The 23,825-nt window shown below is 35.2% G+C and overlaps 1 protein-coding gene across 34 annotated transcripts in view; it reads left to right on the top strand.

Moving 5' to 3' along the window:
• The window catches only part of PTPRD (protein tyrosine phosphatase receptor type D), a 956,723-nt gene that overhangs the window by 324,769 nt on the left and 608,129 nt on the right, over nt 1-23,825 (top strand). For all 34 annotated transcript variants that reach the window (XM_072404239.1, XM_072404241.1, XM_072404242.1 and 31 more), the window contains one exon: nt 14,098-14,215. The gene's annotated coding sequence lies outside the window, so the exon portion shown is untranslated. The remainder of the gene's footprint in view (nt 1-14,097; nt 14,216-23,825) is intronic.

Raw genomic sequence — 23,825 nt, 5'->3', positions numbered from 1 at the left:
CTAAGTCAATAATATAGATATAAGGCTCCCCTCAGAAATAAACATGAGAGCAAGGGAATATATCCTGATATACTGTATTAAAGCTCTCCAAGCCTAGATACTCTTTCCTCAGTGAACCTGAGTGATCCAGGAAAGTTGAAATGGATCTGGTCCAGGATTGAAAACATTTGCTAACAAATAGCAAAATACTTTTAATAAATACATTCCAGATTTGCAGGATGAACCAGGTGAAAAGTCACCGATGAAAGTGGATCTTCTCCAGTTTTTGGGAGCTTTAATAAATCAGGTCCATTGAGTGAAAACTAAATTCTTGTTTATTTCATTGACCTGCAAATTATCTGATCACTGAACAGAAATTTATCAATACCTTTAGTAAACTAATCCATCTATGTCTTTGACCAAAAAGTCGCAGGTTAGCTTAAGCAACAGCCAATTATTTGTAAAGAAAAGGCTCAATATACATAAGTTGATAACAAATATGTGGTGCATTTCTGGGTCTGATGGTGATGACAAAGTCACATAGACGCAAGAGGAGCATGATTGATGCCTAAAGAGTGGTCAATTGGATAGCCGAGATATTAGCATAGGGGTGAGTAAACGCAGATAAGAACAAGCCAAGGTCAGAAACTCAGAAAGTATTAAGTACTCAGAAAGTCCAAGTGACAAACATAAGGAAAAACAAAGATGTAGTGGGAATATGGAATTTAAAAAGCCCACCAGGCACCAGTGTGACTGGCATGTGTGTTTACTTGTGGATACATTCTGATGTGTGCAGCATGTATGGGGAGCATGCCACCGTGTAAGAGGATGCATGTACACACCATGTACAGAGGGATGTTCCCAAGCTTATGCCAGTTTTCATACTGTTTTCCTATAGTGGATGACATCCCTGTTGATTTGGAATATTTATCTGCATAAATATGGGTATTATATCACCCTATCAATGCACATATATATTCACTAATGATGGTTCATGCACAAATGATAGCTAGTCACTCAGTCAAACAGTTTAGTTAAGAAAACAAGGTAACACATAGTACACAGCAATATTGTTTGACATCTAAATATAGGAACTCCAATCAATAATATATACAGTACATGGAAATAAAGTTATTAGTAGGTAACCCATGTAATAAACTAACAATGGTTAGTACCCAATACAGTAATTACAAAATTGCAAAGTAATGCAATAATAAAATAGACATCCATAAGACTGCAATCAGGAATATCTTATGGCTACCTGCTAAGAGGTTATTGGGTACCTCAGGAGCCTACTTCCTTCGATAGAGGACTCTGTAACAGCTTACCTAAGGAGACCCTCAAGAGACATGGAGAGTAAGCAAGCGATCTCCATTCTCTCAGTTCCCATTTTTTTTAGTTAATTCCCATTAGGAGTCAATCGGGCTCATGGATTGGTTGATTACTGCGTGTGATCTGTAGGATGACACACCTCCCCTAGACTGGGATTGGTTAATGCATTTTAATGGACCTCCCAGCTTAATTTGATATGGGAATCTGGAGCTGGAATCTATGTTTTAGTTGTCAACAAGAGGTCCAGCTGGGTCATCACCCCAACCCACCTGTCCAGTTATGCATCCATCTTCTGCTAACTCAGGCTTGATGGATTTATTACCCCTTGGGGGTCCTACTGGTAACCAGTTTGTCTGGGAACTTGATCTTGTGTACTGGCATCTGTTTTATTATCTGTTTGTTTATTGTTCCTTGGGTGAGGTTCTTTAACCACCTGGTTAAACTTGGTTCGGGGTAAGAAAACTTGCTAAAAGCGTTTACCTCGAACCTGGTTCAGGGTAGCTAAAAATAGAAACAAGCGTTACAGTGCCATCTGATTGTCATACAACACTGTATGACAATCGGATAACAACTGAAAAAAAACACTCACCTTGTCCCCGCAGCTCCTCCGGAGACGTCTTCTCTCTTCTGTCTTCTCCCAGCGTGTGCAGTGACGATCTCCGGGGTTTCCCGGGGACGTCACTACATGTGTTGGTGCGGGCGGGAGGCGGGGCGGGAAATTCAGATCACTTTGTATTGGATTCAATACAAAAAAGCTGCATTGATTCCAATAAAAAGAAACCTTTATATAATATAAATATAATTTTATTATATGTATATAATATAAGCTACTGTACAGTTACATTACATTAAACACTAATTTTTTTTTAAGATTTTTTTTTATATTGCTTTATAATTTTTTTTTTAAAGTTTATTATTGGATTTATTAAATTTTGGACATATTGCTGTGAGTTATGCCTAAGAATTATAGCCTACAATCTAAAGTAAATTTCCATGCATAAAATGTAACGCTTTTTGCATGAAAGTAATGCAATTAGCAATTAGAACACTCGGCGCTCGCGTACGCGTTCCTCTGCGATTCCTGATGATGTCAGTGCATACGCCCGTCGACGGGGGTCGTAGCGGGAAATTCAAATATTTTGTATTGGATTCAATACAAAGTCCTGTATCCAATCCAATACAAAATAATACAAAATATATTTATGTGGTTTTGTTTATAGGTATGTGACGCTGGACTCTGGATCTACGAGACCATTGTTCGGACATATTTCTGTAAGTTACAGGTCTACAATTTAAAAAAAAAAAAATTCATGAAAAACAGTGTACCGCTTTTGGTACAGAAATCCAGACATCAGTGAAACGCCCAGGAGGTTAATAACCACTGATTAGGCATCCCCTAAGTGATACAGATGGCCAGTACAAGGAAAAACAGGTTCCCATATTTAAACATAACACTCCTACACATATACACCCATATAGACATATACATATATATCTATCCACATATATCTATAAATATCTATAAACAATCTTGAGGTGCAACAATCCCTGTGATGCATCTTTTATGACATGGCCCAGTCTTCATCAGACAAAGCTAGTAAAACACAGGTACTGTCATTTGCTAATCCAAAGTGCTCTAAGAATGCCGTGGCATGTGATAAAGTTCCTTTTCACAGAAGAAAAACGCTGGCTGCTTCTATAGAACTATAAAAATACAAATATTTTACTTGTGTCAGGGTGCATTTGTGATTTGTATGATTTATGAATGTATGAAGTATGTATTTATGATGTATGAAGTAAATGCAGATCTTTTTTGTGCATTACATGTGTTATTTGCAATTGACGTGTTTACTGCCTGACATGCTTTAGTAGTACAACAAAAAATGCAACAGAAAAAAGTTACAAGTATTTTTTTGTACCTCTATGACTTCTTGTTAGTTAGACACTTATATAAAAGTGCTGTATAGCCTTATAAAAATAGTAAAGACTTCGTGCTGCATTTTGTTACAGAGCCAAAAAGATGACTCTTACGATTTCTTTTAAAATGAGCTCTTTTCCTAAGGGCTTTTTGTACTGCAAGCAAGTGAAAAAGTTGTATACCCAAGCATGTATTCAGCACCTTACAAACACGTCTTACTTTAGGCTTTCAAAACAGCAATCCTCTGTGTTAAACAAATGAAAAAATCACATATATATATATATATATATATATATTTACACACAAAGGGTTTTATATCCCACTGCCCTTTCTCAATACTTTGCCTGTTTAATTCGTCATTTGAAGGAATTACACAATTTATCAAAAAGTTGAAAAGGAATAAAAGAAAATCCAAATATATTCCAAATATGTAGGTGCAACATAGAGAATATTGTTGACTTGCTGACACTTTACTTTTGCTCCTTCCTATAGAAGTTTCTTTGCCTTGCTACATTTTATGTATTTGGATGATTAAAATTAATTCAGCTTCACCTTCAACTAAGTAAACTTTTGCTCTGCTCAGTGAACAGTCACTACTGCCTTCATTAAAGGAATAGCTGGGAGCCGAGGGACAGAGAACTGTAGGTGAAGGCTAGCATGACAGGAGGAGGTTGAGAGGCGGGACGGAAGAGGTTATAGACAGGTCAGAAAGAGAAGGTTACTTGCCTGTAAGTGGGAAAAAGAGAAAGTTTTCACCTTGTTTGCCCCTAATAGGGGATTGGGCTTGTTTTTTGATAGATTGGGGCGGTTATGGGTCCTTGAGAGCAGTAGCCTGGGTGTATCTGTTATAGTGGTTGGGGACCCATCAGTAGGTTGCAAGAGGAGCTGCATACTAATAATGTTCCTGAACCAGTGTGGTGTGGCTGGGAGCAATCAGGCCAGGGTGGTGGCAGACTCCAAGGTTGTTATTGGTGATGGGAGCAATGCTTTAGAGAAGTAGTACCCAACCTTTTGGATGTCACGGACCACTAAATTTACTGACTCCAGACCGTGCATGCTTGGTGAGCCGTGTGTCACTCAAAAGGTAAGAAACTTCCCCCAGAGTGACTTCATGATGCCAGAACCTGCCTACTCTCCAATCACAGTTCTGAGCCATAGTCCAGAGACGCAACCCACCCACCTTCCTGAGCCTGTGATGCATATGGGAGACATGGTCCACAGCTCTGGCTGATGCGCCTACTCAAGCGGGGTCCTGCTCCTGACCCTGCTGGGGGGGGGGGGGGGGCACTGGTCAGAGCCACCACCAAAAATTTCTTGTGGGCCACCAGTGGTCCACGAACCACATGTTGGGGACCACTGCTTTAGAGGACCTGTAACTTGGTGGAAGGTGGTGTAATGTTCTGTAATGTGTTATGCCACTGTTACAACTCAACTAAATGTATATTTGAAGAACTGTGTTTAAATGCTGTTTTGGTTTCAAAGTGGTTTGTTAATAATAAAATGGTCACTTGGACCATTAACCCACAATACCTATGTTGTTTATTGCTGTGGGGAGGAGGAGTGGGGGGTATGAGTGAAGTGGCTGTCTGAGTGGAGTTGTTTATCTCTGAGCTCTCCTGGTCTTGATCCTCACTGAGTCAGTCAGACGTTCTCAAGTCTCGGATGCTTCAAAAATGTTGGATTTTTAACAATTCTTTTTTAAAATATGCATATATATCTACAGAAAATCATACCGTTTGTATATAACAGTTTCCCAAATTTTTAAACTGAGCTATTGTCTCCAGATCAAACAAGTCTTCATGCAAATATTCAAGAAAGTCAAAAGGAATACATTTGTTATACTATGGATTTGATCATCCAAAAATAGGATAAAATGCTCTGATAAATCAATGTCAATGAAAAATCTTAGGGTTGGACTGTAGCATACTTGAGCTCAAAGCAGTCAATCAAAAAACAATGATTTTTTTTCCTCCCAGCTAAGATGCTGGAGGATGGATTTTAGTTAGTGGCCATGTGTTACATTGTCCCACTATTATCAAGGTATGAAACATTCTACATATAAACTTTCTTACAACATATTAACTTGATAAACAAAAACAGTGAAAAGGTAACATGCTGAAAGAAAAAAATGTATTCTGAGAATATTTATGATGTAATACGGGCACTACACCCAATTATGAATCATTTAACATGTCCGTCATACACAGAAAACATGCAGTCTGGATTCAAGGAAACATTTTTCAATTACATAAAAATTCAAAGAAATGTCTTTGGAGAATTATAAGATTGTATTCAGTCCTGGCCCTAAGGGCTTCAACATTGTGTGCTTGTCTTAATTGCTCTTCCCGATTTAGTCGATAATGCAGAAGATAAATGAAATTCAAATGCATAGTTCAATTATTAAGAAAAGCCAAATAATAGCTTGTGACTGCTAACTTCTAACCAAAGGCTTGATGTTTTATTAATGTAAATGGAAGGGGTCCTTATATTTTGTTTCATTTTAATTAACTGATGCCTTGGGGATATAGGTTAAAAATTTCTTTTGTATTTTTCTGAATGAGATTGAACTTTTTTTTTTTTTAAGAAAACATGTCCATTCTAAAAATGTGTCCAATATTATTAAAAAACAGTGAATAAATTAGTCACATCAGATATTTAAATAATTTTTTGAGTTTGGTAACATTATTTTTGACTTAACACTTAAGTTTGTGACTTAACACTTAACATTGTCTCAATGAGGTGTTTTGATAAATAGTGACAAGTTTATTTTACCATAGCTAAACCACAATGATACTGCACTAAATAGATTAAAAAGTAATCTGACACATTATTAAGTAAAATACTATTGACACATGTCTACATGTTGTTGTCTCTAACAAAAGATTACTGCAAAAAATATATTGATCCACTGTATTTGGGTAGAAATACTAAGTAGTTAAAAAGAAGTTAAAAGCTACTAAATTTATTTGATAAACTGCAGTTCAGCTGTATTAAAAGGTACCGGCGTTATATAAATGTTCATGAAAACATTTGATGTCACAGGGTGTAATAGCAATGCATGCGATCTTTTCTTCTCATAATAAACCTAAATTCATACCAGTGGCACAAACTGCACAGCATCATAGAAACTATTGGAAGCATAAGAGATATTCCCCAATTATCTTACTTATCTACTGAAACTTTGCACCCTGTAGAGATCTTTCTACTTGCTGTAACAGACTCCAGTTACAGCTCCGCACGCTGCACAGCCTCCATTACCTATAAATCGTCTCATTCCATTAAAAATAAACTTAACTTTTTATATCTAAAAATGAAACAGATATTGACTTTAGTCTATCAATAGTACAAAGTAAAGCAGAACACGGTTCAAACAAAGAACTCCCTAATGAATTAAAGTAAGATCTAGATGTTATAGTATTAAATAAGCTTACTTACTTTATTTTTTGGTCCTAATTTATGTGTCTTAATAAAACAGAATTATGCAGAAGTCTCCTTTCAAACTTGTGGTTGAAAATCATGTCGTTAGCCATTTCCATATGTCCCTCTTCAATACTGTGTGGTTTCACCCTATGGTTGTTATGTCAATAACAGTTCAACTGCAACCACACATTATCTCTGTGTCATGTGGTTGATTGTGGTTGTGGTTTGCTGTAGTTCAATGTTTTCAGAAAGTTGATAAAGGGAAGCCAATACATTTGTTCAACCATGTTCCAATTCCAGTGAGCTGCAGTTGAACGCAGTTACAAGTAAGTCCATAGAAGCAGTTGGCCACAAAAGGGTGGCCAGAAGAAACATGTTGCATTTAGCATTCACTGTCACAATCCATCAGAATACAAATCCACAGACTACAACTTTTAAAACTATAAGCACAGAATGGTTCTCAACTTTAACTGCAGGTCTAAAATTACCTTTACACCTATTCCACACCCTAACTAAAATACTAACCTAAACCCTTACATTTAATGTTCATCCTAACACTTAGCAGTTGTTGACTTATATACCTACATCAATATCTCCTGATCTAATAAATATACAAATAAAGAGTTTTATTACATCTCAATACAATGCAACATTTCAATACCTGTTGATCATGCCAGAAATGTAAAACTGTCCACTGCACACCTTCTCTGTGATCTTAAGGAAGCTAGACCTCCTAGGTGTCATCTTGGGATAAATACCAAATACTACATAGTTAGTCAGGTTGAAAAAAGATATAAGTCCATCAAGGTCAACTACTAGGAAAATAAACGTACCCCAGATAAAAAGCCTATAGATATAGTTGATCCAGAGGAAGGCAAAAAAAAAAAACCTATAAAGCCCCATTCAATTTGCTCCAAAAGTGAAAAAAAATCCTTCTAATCCCACGAGGCAATCGAATGTTGCCTGGATCCACAGTGTCTGTTATTTTTACTTTAAAACTTTTATACCCACCTAAATTCTGTGCTTTTAGAAAAGCATTCAGCTTTTTCCTAAAGCAACTTATCAAACTTGCTAAAGCTACTCCCTTAGGGAGTCTATTCTACATTTTCACAGACCTTACAGTGTAGAATCCCTACCTTATATGAAGATTAAATTTCTTTTCCTCCAGTTGCAAAGAGTTTATGTTGTACATCAGTGGAAAGTTGGAGAGATTCAGAAGATAAAGAAAAAACAGCCCGACAATGCTCACGGCATGCAATCCACAAAAATGCTATGTATGCAAGGTTCAAATTTTTAAGGCCATTCGTGACATTTTAGTAACATCGTATAGAGGTAGAGAGTCACCATGATTTATGAGTATGTACTACTAGGGATGAGTGAGCGAGATTTTAAAATTCGTTCACCTGGCGAATTGGGCCGTTCTCACTTACCGAACATGTAAGCGAGAACGGCCTGTGTAAATTCGGCCGTCGGGATCCAATTTTTTGGGACATGCAAGAGCAATCAGGAGAGCAGAGCTGACACCTCCACTCCCCTCATTGCTCTGGCAGCCCTGTAGTATGTGTTTTTGGATTGAGATTCTCTATTCAAGAACACAGGAGTACTGCGGCTGTGTTCAGCATGAATGAATGCAGCCATGGCAATCATCCTGTGATGATTCCCACAGCTGCATTCGTTGATGGGCACAGCCGCGGTACTCACACTGTCAGGAGAAGTACCGCGGCTTCCTTCATAAATGCACCCATGGGAATCCTCCTGTATGCGATCCGCAGGCACTAGAGGTAAATGAGGGCTTGACTCTGGGCTTGAATATCTAACCATTGTAGTGCTTTTTTCATTTATTAAGTTTAAAATGCATTGACATTGACAATTTAATAAATGCATTGCCATTATCACATTTTATTGCCACTTTTTTATAATTACCACTACTTTTACTTGTACAAACCAATAACGAAGAAAAAATTAACTTAATTAAAAATATAAAATGTTTTCAGCATGAAAATAAGATAATTCCACAAATTCCAAGCTAATATTGTCATTTGATCTTTATTTTTAATTATTAAATTTAAGCAAGTCCTAACGAGCAAAAACGCATTACATGTATTAATGTTCATTAAAAGTAAGTGTTGTTTGTTCTAATTAAGAATTTAAGTTAGAATGTCAATTAATAATAATTTTCCAACAAAGGCTAATTATTTTTTTTATTCTTTTTTTAAATACTCATTATCATTGATAGTGATAACACAAAGCTTTATACTACATATAAAAATCAAATGATAGGGTTAAATATAGAATAGAGAAAAAGAAAACTTCTTATTCTTCCTCTGACTTCTAAACTGCACTTCTGGAGAAATTCTAGAAAGTGGTATATACCCTAAAATCTCATAGGATATTACCCTAGACAACATCCTGCAATGTTATGGATACTTACCATTTATTAGAATCATGCTGGAAAGTTGTATTGTCTCTGCTAGGAAATATTGAGATGGGTGATTTAAATAAGCAGAAGTTGTCCCTCTATTCAGGCCTATTCATAATAAAAATTGCATGCAAGACTAATCAGTAGATTTCAAACAGATCAAGCTATTTACTTAGCATAGACTCAAAAAAGGTGATCTTGCCACTATTAGTGTTTAGTAAGACCTCATTTTGAACATGCAATCCAATTTTTTGTGGTTCTGAAAAAGGAAACTTAATATTAGAAGATCTTGGCTATTTTTAATTATTAAATTCACCCTTGAGAAGAGCACGTTAAACAGATTTGATCACCTTACATGGTGATATAGTAAATGCTGTAGAAAGTTATCCATTTTTATATGACATCTAAAGAATCAAGGGTCCCTTTGTGAATGGAGAAAATGATCAACCGTCAAAAACTCTCTAGTTGTAGCTAAAAACCTGCTGGCTGCAAATAATTAAAATGCAGAATAGAGAAGAACAGCACTTGAACGTATGATTGGTCACAATTTGCATAATAGGATAGCCCTGGTCAGCACCAGTATTTACCAGATGCCAGTCCCCCAATCTAACGCCGCAGTCTTTACCTTTATCAAGCCTCCGCTCAGCCTCGGGAGACTGGTTGCATCTCCCAGTGCATGTTGCACCCAGGAGTTATTGCGCAAGGGATGGTGTCTGGGGATGTGCTGGCAGAGGACCAGAGGCCCACAGATTAGGCAGTCAAGAACTACTAGCCATATCCAGAGTACAAAGCCAAGGTCATACACAGGTGATCAGTCCACCAAACGAGGTACAGATGAATTAGGCACAAGCAGAGTCAGGGTAACAGGCAGAATTCAGTCCAGGCAGCGTATAAACTATGGGTCGGGGATTAGGCAATTGTCAGCAACAGAAAATTACACAAGAAACTCTCTAGCACAGATTAGCTCAGCTAAACGCTACAACAGGCACTGGAATCTGAGAGCAGAGAGGCTATAGGGACCCAGAAGCCAATGGCAGCATTGGATTGATCAGAAACCATTCTGCTAATTAGCTGCAGCACAGCTCCAAATCCCCTTCAGCTGTGCAGTCTCAGTGCAGGGGATGCGGAGAGAGAAAACACAGCTAAAGGGAAACAAGGATGCTGCAAGCCACAGAGATAGAACTCCTCTGCTGCTGCAAATGCCGCCGGAGGTAATGGGCCGAGTGCGTTCTACTGCGGTAGGACACTTCCTGGTATATTCTGCCAGAAGAGAGTCTCCTAACACCTAGGTTTTAGGGCTCTCTAGAATGCTGTTGATGAAAGGCAGCTAAAGAAGCTTTTTTCATGGTATTGAATTAATCTGTTTAAGAAGGCAAAAGGTTTACGTTAAGGTGTCACTGTACTTTTAACAAAAATTCCCTGTCCACAACCAGGTCATCGTGGGTTACCTTGTAAAAAATATGAAGCAGTGTTACTGCTGCTAATATTCAATTGTTCATTATGGTGTGGTGCGGTATTGAAAGCTTCACCATTATGGATTGGTCTGTCCATGACTGTTTTTGTAGAGAACGATATCTGCCTATCCTTTAGAGATTGCCAGACACTGTAATTGAAGCAGTGGTGGTGGAGCTAGGGAGGAGATCCATGTGTGTATCAAGCACACAGAATGAGATGAGGGAGAATCCGCTGCAGCTATTTTGCTCTCAAGTCAAAAGGCTAGGGATGGAGAAAGACGATATTATATTATTTCTGTAAATTGTGTCAACCACCTAGATATGGTGTGTGAGGACACATGTAAATATCAGCAACAATTGGACAAACAAAAAAACATTGTGGGTTAAAACAGCTCTCTTATATTCAATTGATAAATTTAGTCATTTTTGCCCATAATGTTTGCAAAGCCACCCAATACCTATTGCTACCTGGAGTAAATTTGTCAATATTACCTGTTACTGTTTGGCTTGTCTGTGTAATCTTTTCATGGCAGTTCCCTTTGGGATCTTCAGTTCCTGATTTATTCTGCTCCACCTAAGAAAGGAATTAACACCATAAACAGAGCATTATTGCCTTACTTCAAACCCAGTTTTAGTCAATGATTTTGGAATGATGAAATGTGTAGTAAAAGTTACTGTTACCTAAGCTACTAGTTATACAGTTAAGCAAAGATAACTAAGGGTTCTCTATATTTTAAAACAGTTTTTTATCTTGAGGTATTATTATTCGTTGGGTATTAATATTCATTTTTTTATTAGATTGTTTATAACAGTGTCTATATCCAGCTTTTAAATACTCATGTCAATGTAAGGTAATTTTAATGTTCCAGTAGAATTTACTTACAGTGTTTGCCTTCTAAAGATTTCAATAGGATCTGCTAAGTAAGTTTGTTCACTGAATTCCAAATATGGTTTTGCCCAACCTTCCTTAAAAAGAATTTGAACTTAAATAGAACTCTTAACTCTAAATCACCTGCTGACCAATGTAATTAGGCACATATTAAACATTCACAGCAGCAGTTTTTTTTTCTAAATCAAAACATTACAAATGCAACCTTACACTGGGGAACAATTTTGAACAAATTTTGTGTTGACTTCAATTTTTAAGCTTATTTACACTAAAATAAGATGAGTATAAATAAAAAGTATGCTGATTCTTAAAAATGTGCATGATAAGATGCCATTTGGTATACCTATGGTTTGGCGAGAGCCAGGAGATCATTTCAGTGACTGTTACTTTTGTATAGTGAAAACTGCAAGATATAACACAAAAAATAAATGTAACATAAAGTTACATTTATTTTTTGTTCTTTTGAACAAGAAAAATTGCATTTCTTCAGTACTATAGGACTGACAGTGGCGTTGTGTATTGCCATAACATACCTGGTTTAATGGAGGAATTGGGAATTCCAATCTATAACTCCGCTGAATGGTGACTATGTATCGATAGCTCATGAGAGGCATTGGGTGAAAAGGAATTGGCCTCCAAGATTTGCCCTAAAACCAGGTGATCTAAACATTCTACATGAGCCACATGAAACTAGGTCTGATTAAGCAGTTCATTAAAGCTTAGCCAACTTAAGGAGACTGTTTCAAGTCCATAATTTGACATTTCCTAGCCTGTCATTTAAAAAAATAAAGGCCGGTGTGTTTAATGGTCCACGGGTTCGGCAGCAATGTCAGAAGTCGAAAAGACTGCTTAGTTATCATTCAAAGCCATTGTCAAGGACATTCTTGGAAACACACAAGCAAATAATTAAACAGAAAGTGTCCAGAAACTCTTGGAGAGCTACAAAATGCTTGGCTGGGTACATTTTCTGCATAGCCATCTTTCTAACTTCCCGGAAAACCTTGGTGCAGTCAGTGATGAGCAAGGTGAACGATTCCACCATAATTTGTAGGTCATGGAAGGACGGTATCAGGGTAGATGGGATGTACTTATGATGGCTGACTATTGTTGGAGTATCCGGCGGGATTCTCCTAACACTGAACACTCCAGGAAATGCTATATGCCTATAACCCTATTACCCTGTATCGTAAAAACTGGATGTGATAGCAAAAAACTGGGGTCATTTCTGGATTCACCACCCAAAAATTCTAACTAACTAAAAATGTGATTTAACGCAACAAAAAATGTGGTCCCCAGTGTTATTTCTATACATTTTTACCAGTTAGCAAACAGACATTCTTTTGCAGGCTGATTAATGTGCAAGGCTCTAATGTATTCAAAGTCCTTGGTAATTGAAATAATATATTCATTTTTTTTTATATATTTGGCCCTTATATAGTAGCATTGTGCCCATTATAACTTCTAATATGATGTGCCAAATGTTTAAATTCCTTCTAAAACTGTCCCTCTGATGAAATTGATCAATTTATTACAAGTACATGTGGTATTTCATTTAGAAATGCATAATTGTCCTTTTAAAGCAATTACCAAGAGACTACAAATAAATACAGCTGAATGCTTGGCTTAGAAAGACTGTATTTTAATGTGTCTAATCATTATTCATTCCACTATTTGAATTGTTACAATGATTATGAGTCAGCATATATTCATAAATACTTTTCAATGCTTCATGAACTTTTGTGCTTCAATTATTGGTTGAAGGAAAACTTGCATTTTTGGTCATTTTTTATATTTTTTACCTAGATAATTGTATTTTGTTATTTTAAAATCAATGAGAGTTATGACTAATTATACCAATATACCAATGTCAAAAGCAATATATTATATTTTTATATGTATTTATAAATATATATATATATATATATGCAAAACATTGGGCTGATTTACCAAAACAATTTAGGCTACTTACATGCCAAAGTGAATTATTACCCTGCAAGGGATAATTTATTTAGCTTTGTGAATGTGAAAATTCACTTTTCGAGGAGTACCCAAAAAGAATTAAAAAAAAACGAGGAGTTTTCCTTGCACATGATTGGATGGTTGAAGTCAGCAGAAATTTATCCTATTTACTAAAGTGAATTAAATATTATTTGCAGGCAAATAATTCACTTTGCTATGTGAACACACATTTTTTTTGTAAAGAGACTAATTAATGAATTATTGCGAGGAACCTAAGTTTTCTTTACAATTTTGTTTTTTTAGTTTTTTGTTACAATTTACTGGGGTTTTTTTTACAAATCACCAGAGGGCTGATATATAAATGTGCAGTCATAGTAATACTATTGACAACTTTTACATTTTACCATTACATTTGGTACATATTATGTTGTAAAAGTTGCCAGATGTCTTCAATGTACCCTGGGCAATAAGCCCACTATAATATACTTTTAATGGACAGTGCCATGAAACTGACTATAACTGTTTATACATCAGGCCATGCTTTGAGCATTAACCCTGGAGTATGTAGAATTTGACTTTCTATCATATCAAATCATCTCTCAGTGACATATCAAGTGGGGAAAAAAGTGCCAAACGCAAATAATATACGAATGTAAGTTTATAAATGGTTCTAATTGTTTAAAAAAAGTTTCTGTTACATAAATTGTTGTTTATTATTTTATTCTAGGTGAAAATTTACTCCATCCGTATACAATCCTCCTTCACATGTAAAAGTTCTTTAGGAAGCAACAATCTGACAGCATGTTGTCACCAGCAAAAGCCACATATCTCAGCCTTGTGTCCTGGTAAGATATAAAACATATCGTATCATTTATTGTTTTTCAGAAGTTGCATTGGCATGTATTGTCTCTGAAACAGTGATTTTTTTCCACTAAACAAAACAAAGGATTTAATGTATATTTTTTATTCAGATGTCAAATGTACATCACTATAGGAACAAAACCATTGGCAGTCAAAGCAACACTTGCAGTCAAAGCAAGAAAACATTTACCTTTATTTTTTAAGAATCCTTGATGCCTCCACAATCTGATTCCAGTTGTTCCAGTGCTTTCCTGTATTTGTTGTTCTGTTAAGAGTGAAGGAACCAGCGGGCACCGCCATCTTCCGCCTTCTTCATTCTTCTGCTATGTCACCCGATGTCGCACTGAGCAGGCGCGAGATTGGGTGTCATTTCATTTTGGGTGCCATAAATTGTTCTTGAATTACTTTAAAATCAAATTACATAATCATATGATACAAAGAAAATACAATTAAATATTTAAAAGAATTTGCAGTTTGGATATTTTATCAGTGAGATCAATAGAAGGTGCTTGTTACAGTGCTAATACTATATAGTGTAATAACCTAACCATTGCTTGTAATAACAGGAGCAGTTGGATATTAGACAATACTCCTGCAGAATAGTTGTAAAAATGAACTTTTAATGTGAGTATATTGCGACAAGGATTACAAAAGTATTGTTTTAAAATCTATGTAGGCTGTCACTGCTGAACTCCCCAGTAAAATTTATTTCCCAAGCTGTTTTGATGATCTATAGCAGCCTTTCTCAACCATTTTAACATGGGGTGACCCTTGAAATAACTTTCAGGTCTTAGGGATCCCCTGCTATAATTACTATATTCACAGCTCACAATACATTAGTGTTGTGGTCAGTGGGAAAAATTCCTCGTACATTGTTTGCCAATAGGAAGAATGTCACCTGTATATATAGCTACAAAGATCATTACTGTCAGTGGTAACTGATCTGAGAGTTACAAATCGCTCACTGCTCATGAAACCCCTAGCATCTGCTGCGGTAACCCTAGAGTTCCACTAAAACCCTGTTTGAGAAACTTTGATCTAAAGGTTTATCTGCTTTCTGAGCCACAGTTTTGAAGATCCTGAAGCAGTAACTCTGACTCATTCCCACATACTTGTTCTTGTTCTTCTCATATTGATCACATTTACTCTTGAAACCAAAGAAAACCAGGCAACTAACATTTCATTTTACATATTTCATTCATCACAAGATTCCTTTTAGAGAGAACTTCATGCTATGGTACAGAAAAATGTCTCAGCATTGACAAGTAGGCTGCAGGCTGCTGCTTTTTCATCACCCCACTGCTTATTCCTGCAAATAGACCTACAAGAATTATATCCTTCAGGGTTAACCCTTAGTTAAGGTCTGCTGCATTTTTCAACCTGGAACACCCTGGATTAGCCTTAATACTCACAAAGAGAAAGTTAGACCCTTTCCCATTTGATTCACTATACTACTACCAAGAGATTTGATCTATCATATCCAGATTCAAACAATGACTTGACAAGTGACTCAACCCGTATTCAAAAGTTCTAGGGAAGAGACCCTACTGGTCATCTATTTATTACATTGGTTGACAGATGCAGGGACCAACCTTCACCGCACCCATGAAATATTTGTAAATTATGATAAAACCCCTAACAAGAGTATAAATTACTACTTCAAACCTTAGCATTATCATCAGCAGCAACAACATATATACATCCCCCCCCCCCCCCCCCCCCCCCGTGGGGCATGTTCCTAACTTCGGACGATAAGCACACACCACTATCTATCCCTGAGGAAGCCCTTTGAGGCGAAACGCGTCGGATCACAGCCTTTTGAACAGTTTTATGGTTATATGTATTAATTTATGACAAAATCCATACTATATAGTATGTATAACTACTCTGCGCTGTGAAATAGTACCAGGACAGAGACGAAAACAATATATGTTTATGTGTATTTGATGACTTATGTACTGAATAATCAATCAATACACTTCACTTTTTGCATGAAAAACCTATGAGCCTCAAACCTCTTTCTTTCCTCTCTATTCATTCAGCATTGACAAGTGACAATCTTTAATTATATGTGGATATAAACCACCTTTTTCTGTATTGTTGACATCAGCTATAGAATAAAATGCACATTAAATAGTTTAAAATATAAATCATAATGAGATTATATGTGCCAGTAAGCACCTTCCTTTTTAACTAAAAGTGTAACTATAGCCATAGCAGATTTTGGTACTGCTACCAGGCCCAGCATCTCTCTGGCTTCACAATGACTTATTAGGTAGCAATAGTATTTACTACAAAAATATATAAATAACATTTATGAAAATACATTTTAAAATTATTAAAATTTGTTTCTGTATAATGTGTTTATAGGTTGGGACTCCCTAGTTAACTGTGTAAAAAGCAATTTGACTTCTATATATTCTGTAAAAGAAGGAGCACCCAAATAAGGAAGTTACTATGGGGCCCTTTAGACTTAGTTAAAACTTGTTTCATACTTTGACATTTCAAGTCAACCTAAGACAGTAAAACACACAGCTAGCCAGCCATCAAAAGGTGCTTACATTACAGCTACTGTTTCTGCTAGCTGCCAACTTCAATTTCTTCCCCTCGGGAAAGAAATGCTGGGAAGACCTACCATATAGACAGGGAGAGTTTGAGTCATCTCTAAGGAAAGATATCAGTTACCAGTATTATAAAAAAAACTAAATATGTAGGTGTTTTAGACCTGAGGGACTTAACATTTCTCAGAAATTTAACCTGGTAAAATGAGCTTGTTAAAATGTAATGACACATGAGGTTCTGAGATTCTTCACAAAATTGATCATGTCAAAACAGAAATATGGTATTTTCCATTGCTTTTATATATTTTATATTATAAAGAATAACAGAAATAGAAATAGGGCAAATCTATGTAATATTTTGAAAATATACACTCAATGTAGAATTTAATTAATGGGTTGACAACATGGGATGAATTGGCTATATATGTTGGCTGTATATATATATATATATATATATATGTACAGATGCAAATAAACTTGCTACAAATAAGTTCTAAATGTAACTGCTGACATACTAACACTACTACACAACCAACCAACCAACCAACCAAACACAACCAACAGATGAACATAAATAATTGGAGATGCTGACAAGTCATTTGGAAATTGTTATCACTATCAGACCATCAGCTCATATGTGCAATTTAAAGCAATGTTTATTAATAGGAGTGCCATGTTGAAGAATGTAGGTGGAGAATAGCAGAGGTCCCTAAACAAAGCTTGGAGAGTTCCAACAAAAGGGTATATAGGGCAAAATTTGATGGTAAATGTTTTGTTTGCATTTTTAAAAATATTCCAAAAATATAGCACATGTTTTCTTGGCATATTGGTTTAACAATAAAATTTTTTTAGTACACAGGGTACTTCAAGAACAGTGTGTATAGCAACCAATGGCCCTTGTAACTTCTGAGATGTTCTTAGGTACTTCTATAAATATATTAAAATTGTTAAAAAAAAGTCTTCACAATGATTCATGTTTTAAATGTTACATTAAGTTTAAAATGAATAGTAATCTTAGTTGAAAAAACTAGGCTCATTGAACAAACCATTAAAAAAGAATCAAGGAAAATTTTAGGAAGGAATTATAAGAAAACTAGTATATATCACTAAACATGCAAAAGCTAAAAAAAAAAATTAATGCATTATACAGGGCTTCCTAATTTTTTTACAATGTGTTGGGGTTGAATTTCTAAAGGTAATTAGGTTGTCCACAATCTCTGTAAAGCATAATTCACATATCTTAGTGGTTATATTAAAACATCCCCTTATACCCTGCAAAAAAATACCCAAATAATAACTGTTGCTTACATATGATTGAATCATCATAACTTCAACGTATTCACTAAGCTAAGTGAATTATCCCTTCCACAGAGATTTTAATCTCTGTTAGTAAATCCATTTCTTTATATCTGAAATTCAAACATTGCAAGGCGGCAAAAATGAGTTGTTGAGGAAAGAATATATACAGCAGAAACTAGGCAGAAGACTTTAGCTGAAAATTATAGACATGGGCTTAGCCATAAAAATTAATTAAGCCTAGCAGATTGGTGCCGTTGGTTTTATAGCATGCAAAATTAGAAGAAAAAGGGTGAAGGAAATGTGTTACAGGGAGGTGCAATAATTTAGAGTAGAATAATAAAGTGCAATAATAAAGTAGAAATCTAAATCTAAATAGAAAACATAGACAAGGGATAAAACCTTGGTAGTAACTTTTATTGTTTTGGAGGTAAACCTAGAACCCCCATGAGGTTAGGTTTTGCAGCTTTTTGTGTTTTCTAGTTTTGGTAGAAAAGAAATGGCTGGAACCTTTGTGTCGGTGTCTTTTGTTTTTTTGCAGATGCAATACAGATGTAATTAAATCCCACCCCATTATCCCTCCCCCAATATTTTTTTTTAAACCCACGCCTTAGTAGTAGTATAAAGACTACAAAAGTCATATTTTTTTGAAGCATGGCTTCAAAAATATAATATAACTAATACAATTATACAATACATAAAAAAAAATATAATTGAGGCTTTGAAATGGGCTTTGTTGGGGCCCTCGATTATTAAAAATAATTATTAATTTAAAAAAAGAATGCTTAGGCATGCAAGGAATCATTATTAAAAAAAAAAAAAAAAATAATAGAGTCTGTCAATCATCTAAATTAATACCACAGCGTAAAAAATTCACTGTGATCACTGCCATGTTAAATATTTCTTCTCAGCTTCTAAGCATAATGTTGGTTGGCTTGATTTTTTTGCAGTTTCAATGAGAGCGGTAGACCGCTTTTTGAAAACGCTTTAGAGACTTGATAGAAGGCACCAGATCTTTTGATTTTCCACTTGTGATTGTTTGGCATTGTTTAAAATCATTTGAAAAGCAAATTCTGCAGTCTTAGTCTACAAACCTTTAAGATTTCTTTATTTCTAGTGCTTAAGTCAAACAAGCTTTGTTAAAATGCTCAGATTGTGTACTTTATTTACTGCATTTGTAGGAATTTGTATTTTTATGCTTCTTATTTTTTTACATCAAGTTTGTCAGACTGATTGGTTTATTGGCAATACCTGTGGTATTTCAGTGTGCTCTATAAACGTGTGTGCTTGACTTAAGTGCTTCAATAGTCACTGTACTAAAAGATGTGCTCGGTGGGATACAGTCTGTCCCTGCATGCTGATGTAAATTTATTTTTTCATCCTTACAAAGAGCGGCCAATTTTTCCGACTGGAAATAAAATGCAATCTCTTAATTTAGAGCACTGAATGCAGATATAAATAGAACAGCTATTTTTCATTTTCTAGAAAAGAAGGATAAAAATGGAAATTGTAATGTTTTCTGCTTTTCTTATAATTATACAAAAATGATATGTTAATCTACATTAAAATGTAATCTTTTACAATCTTTGTTACGTTTTTGTTAACTGCTAATACATTTTATGAATGCTTTATACTTAATCTAGAGAAAACGTGAAATAGAAAGCTATTGTAATTCAGCCAATGCATCCTGCACAAGTAGATTGTTAAGGGGCCTAAGGCTAAGTTCACCCTGTGGTTTGCTGGTGTCAACCAGTCCTCAACTGCCCTGATTAATAAATAAATGAATTTGAAATGTAAAACATATCTTTTTGTACAGATGTTTAATCATGGTGCAGTTCTTCTGAGATGCTCCATAGAGTATTTTTAATGGCAGTCTACCACTTTATTAGACTTCCAGTCTTTTTTAAGTAAATGTTATTGAATGTTCCTGGAATCCTAAACTCTGAGAACTTACCCTCAGGATTCTTTCAGACTTGCTGTCTAAAATCACGCAGTTAGCCACATAGCAAACTGCTGTTATGCTCCTAGTAGTGTCAAACCACACTGTAGAATATTGGGTTTGTGTGCATTGCATTGTGTTTGCTGTGGTAATGTTGTTCTTCCTTCAGAAGAAGATAAGCAACTCTACTACCGGAACATATATGTTCCTTTCAGAAACTTGCCACAACCCCACCACATCTGCTAACTCATGCAAAAAATGGTCCCCAATTGTTACCATTCAACCACACAAACAGTGCAGTTGAATGTATGGTAAAATGTTGTTGTTTACAGAAAGTCTAAAAGACGCCCTTTCTGATTGCTGCACTGTCCAGTTATTTGTTCATCATACATCGTTTAGCTTTGCAATAGCCAGGGAAAAGTGTTTGGTAAATTACCAGCTTTGAGTAGCACAAGTAGGGCTTGATGAAGCTTTTAGTTCGATACAAGTTCAGTAACACACAGTGACTATTTGAATTTAGTGCTGAAGCCCAGGACTACCATTAGAAATTTCTGGGAACCAATCTTCAGTAAGTAAACTTCCTGGGCCCCCTCCCCCATGTCTAAAAGCTCCAGTTCGTTTGATTAGGGCTTGAAAGGAAGTATCCTGTGTGTGGAGTGTTGGCTTCTTAAGCTAGATCAATGCATTAAGAAATCTAATTTATAATGATTACTGTACTTAAGAATGAACACTTAAAAAAAAGAAATACATTGAATTAAGCCAATTGTTTCAAATATTATCTAATGTTCCAGACAAGTAGTGACAGCTTTTACAAATGCTTTCTTATAAATATCAGTGGATAAGTAAATGGGTAGAATTCATGGATAAAACCCAATACCCTTTGAACTGTTGCTAAAATAGCAAATGTTAACCTAAGATGATATTTAAAGTTATGTCTGCATTATTTCATTACTATTATTAAATTATATCCTAATTCCTTCAGAAGGCAACAGATTACTTTATGTTGCAATTTGCTGCCTTTTCAGTTTAACTTTTTTTGCAGTATAATCTAATTGTGAGAAGACTGTAAGTCATTTGAGTAATGTTTCTATTCCAAGTTTTATGGCCCAATTCAATTATTTGTTGTTGTTTTTTTTCCTCCTCGTTGTTTGTTATTGTTATGATTAATTAGTTTTGAAGAAAATGTGCTCGTAGAGGCAGTAAGTCACAGAGTTCCTGGCAAATTCATTGATTACTGTTGCCGTGAAATATTGCTACAATTTGTATTGACAGTCATTGTTTGAAATATTTAAGCTCATGCTTTCTCAATGAATTTATTGCTTTGATAATGCAAAATGAAAGCACGCATTTCCATATTACCCTCCAAAATGAACAGCTTTGGCAGCCAAATTCCTTTCCACAACGCTTAAGGTTTTATGTTAAAGAAAAGCAGTTATTTAAATATTTATAAAATGAGTGTTGAGAACAGCCATTTTAGAAACAGTTAATAATGAACAACAATCAAGGGATCCATTAACAGAAAAGTGCATTGTAACTCTGCTAACTAGTGCAAAGTCAGGCAATCAAATTTAATTAAAAGCAGTCAAAAACAAATCAAATAGTTCAGCAATGTTATACCTGTATTTGGAATTACATTAAGATGCAAATTTATAAAGCAACATTAAACTGATGACCATTTAGCTTATGATTTGGACTTTCAATTTTAAGATAAGTTCATTCTAACTTTATTCTGGGACAATAAATTAGAATAGAAGGACAAACTTTTCAATACACTTAAATATTTAACTTAAATATAACATTCAGCACACATTTTCTGATGCAAAACAAACCAGATCCATGTGTTTATTATTTGTAGTGATTAAGTCTCCACCAGAGACTGTTCTTGTGTCAGATTCACTGTTTATTAATATTATTCAAAATTTATATAGTGCCAACATATTATGCAGCCATGTACAATAAATAAGGGTTGCAAATGACAGACAGCATATCAGATATATTTTCAATGTTCAGTGCATGCATGCTAAGTAGTTTGTATGTGTAGAATTACAGGTGTGTACTACTTAGAGACTGCAGTATTTCCCCCTACATTCAAGTTATTAGCTATATTTTATCAGAACAATGGTTTCATCTTAGTTTAAAAATGTTTGAGTGTCAGCATCTATTATTTGGACAAAAACCTGCTGTCTGTCAGATATTCGTGAATGCAGCCAACAACTTCCCAGAGATCAGCCCCCGATTCAGCCTCAGTCAAATTTATTTATGCTGACATTTAAAATTACTGAAATGAAGAAAAGAGAAGGGTTAGCTTAAAGAAACATAATGGCAAATATATATTTCAAGAATCATATCCTAAAATAATTTCATTGGGAAAAATGTTGTTCAGCTTAAAAGCCCATGGTTTTAAAAAAAAAGTTATTAAAAAAAATATATTAAATTATTTTTTGTCCATGTGATTCAATGGTATAACTGATTCCCAGCAGGGAATGTTTGAGGGAATGTCAAATTCCATGTTTTATAAATAGAGCCCTTAGTGTTGATTTTACAATTTTTCCTGGGGTTCAGCTTTAAATAGGAATCTGCTATATACTGTTAGAATAAGGCTTTTAATATTTCACTGGCATGTTCTGTTCAAGTGTAAGGTAGTCTGCCAGACACTTTTGAATCTGAATCTAGAATTATTATAAAAAACTGCATAACTACCACACTTTGGGTAAAAATCATTTTACCTTGAATATGGCCAATCATAAATGGCTTATCAAATATGAAATTTCATATTGTAATTTTTATAATTCATCTCACTAAACCCTTAGGCATGATAAATGGGTACATTATGTAACCATAGCAGAATTTTAGCAGCTTGCCTAATCATTTTACAAAATTAAATAGAAAACATTAAGGATGTTTGAACTTAGTAAATCAATAACATTTATTTTTCTATGGTTCTTGTCATGCCTGGGATTGCAGAGAAAAAGCAAATATTACTGTACTGTCATTTTCCAGGTATTAACTCTTACTCTGTGTAAGATCATTGTTAAAACATTTATTGAGACATGATTATGGTACCTTACTCCCTGTCTGAAAGAACATGACAGCAGGAAAAGTTCCCTAAATTACCATTTTCAGATTGAGTAGGGGAAGTGCTTTGGATGTAATGGCTAGTACAACACTCTTTAACATGAGGAAACCCCTTGAAATAACTTTCAGGTGATCAGGAAGCCCCTTCCGTAATGACTAAATCTGCAGCTCATAGTACATTAATGTGGTGGTCAGTATAAAGAATGCTTTCTACATTGCTGGCCATTGGGAAAGCTGCCAACCTTACAAATAGCCAAAAAAACAAACACTGTGATCAGTTAAACTATCAAAGCAAAAATGCTCATAGCACAAAGAACCTTTAGCAATCTCTGGAGGAATCCTGGTTGGGAAACACTGGGCTTTAGTGAGTTAGAAAGAAATACCTAATGCGCCATCACTAACAGTTAATAATTATATTATTAAAAAGTAAAATTGACAAGGATAAATTACTCTTTTTTAAAATATGAATTACTGATGTTTATGGTTGCTCTCAACATCTATTGTTAAAAACCTTTTACAGGCTGCAATATGACTGCACACAAAATAAAAAAGAAACCATGTGCAAACATGTGCACAAAGTGGTTCCCAGTAGGGATGATGCTAAACTTGATCTGGTTGTTATAAAGTGGACCCAAAACCGAAATTTGTTTATACCTTACACATAAGGGTAGATAACTCTTTTATATAAGGTAAAAATGACCTTCTTTTTTGGGGGGTGGGGGT

The sequence above is a fragment of the Pyxicephalus adspersus genome, chromosome 3 (genome assembly GCF_032062135.1).
Source record: "Pyxicephalus adspersus chromosome 3, UCB_Pads_2.0, whole genome shotgun sequence".
Lineage (NCBI taxonomy): Eukaryota > Metazoa > Chordata > Amphibia > Anura > Pyxicephalidae > Pyxicephalus > Pyxicephalus adspersus.
The sequence above is the reverse complement of the archived record's forward strand: the minus strand, read 5'-3'. Positions and strand labels throughout refer to the sequence as shown.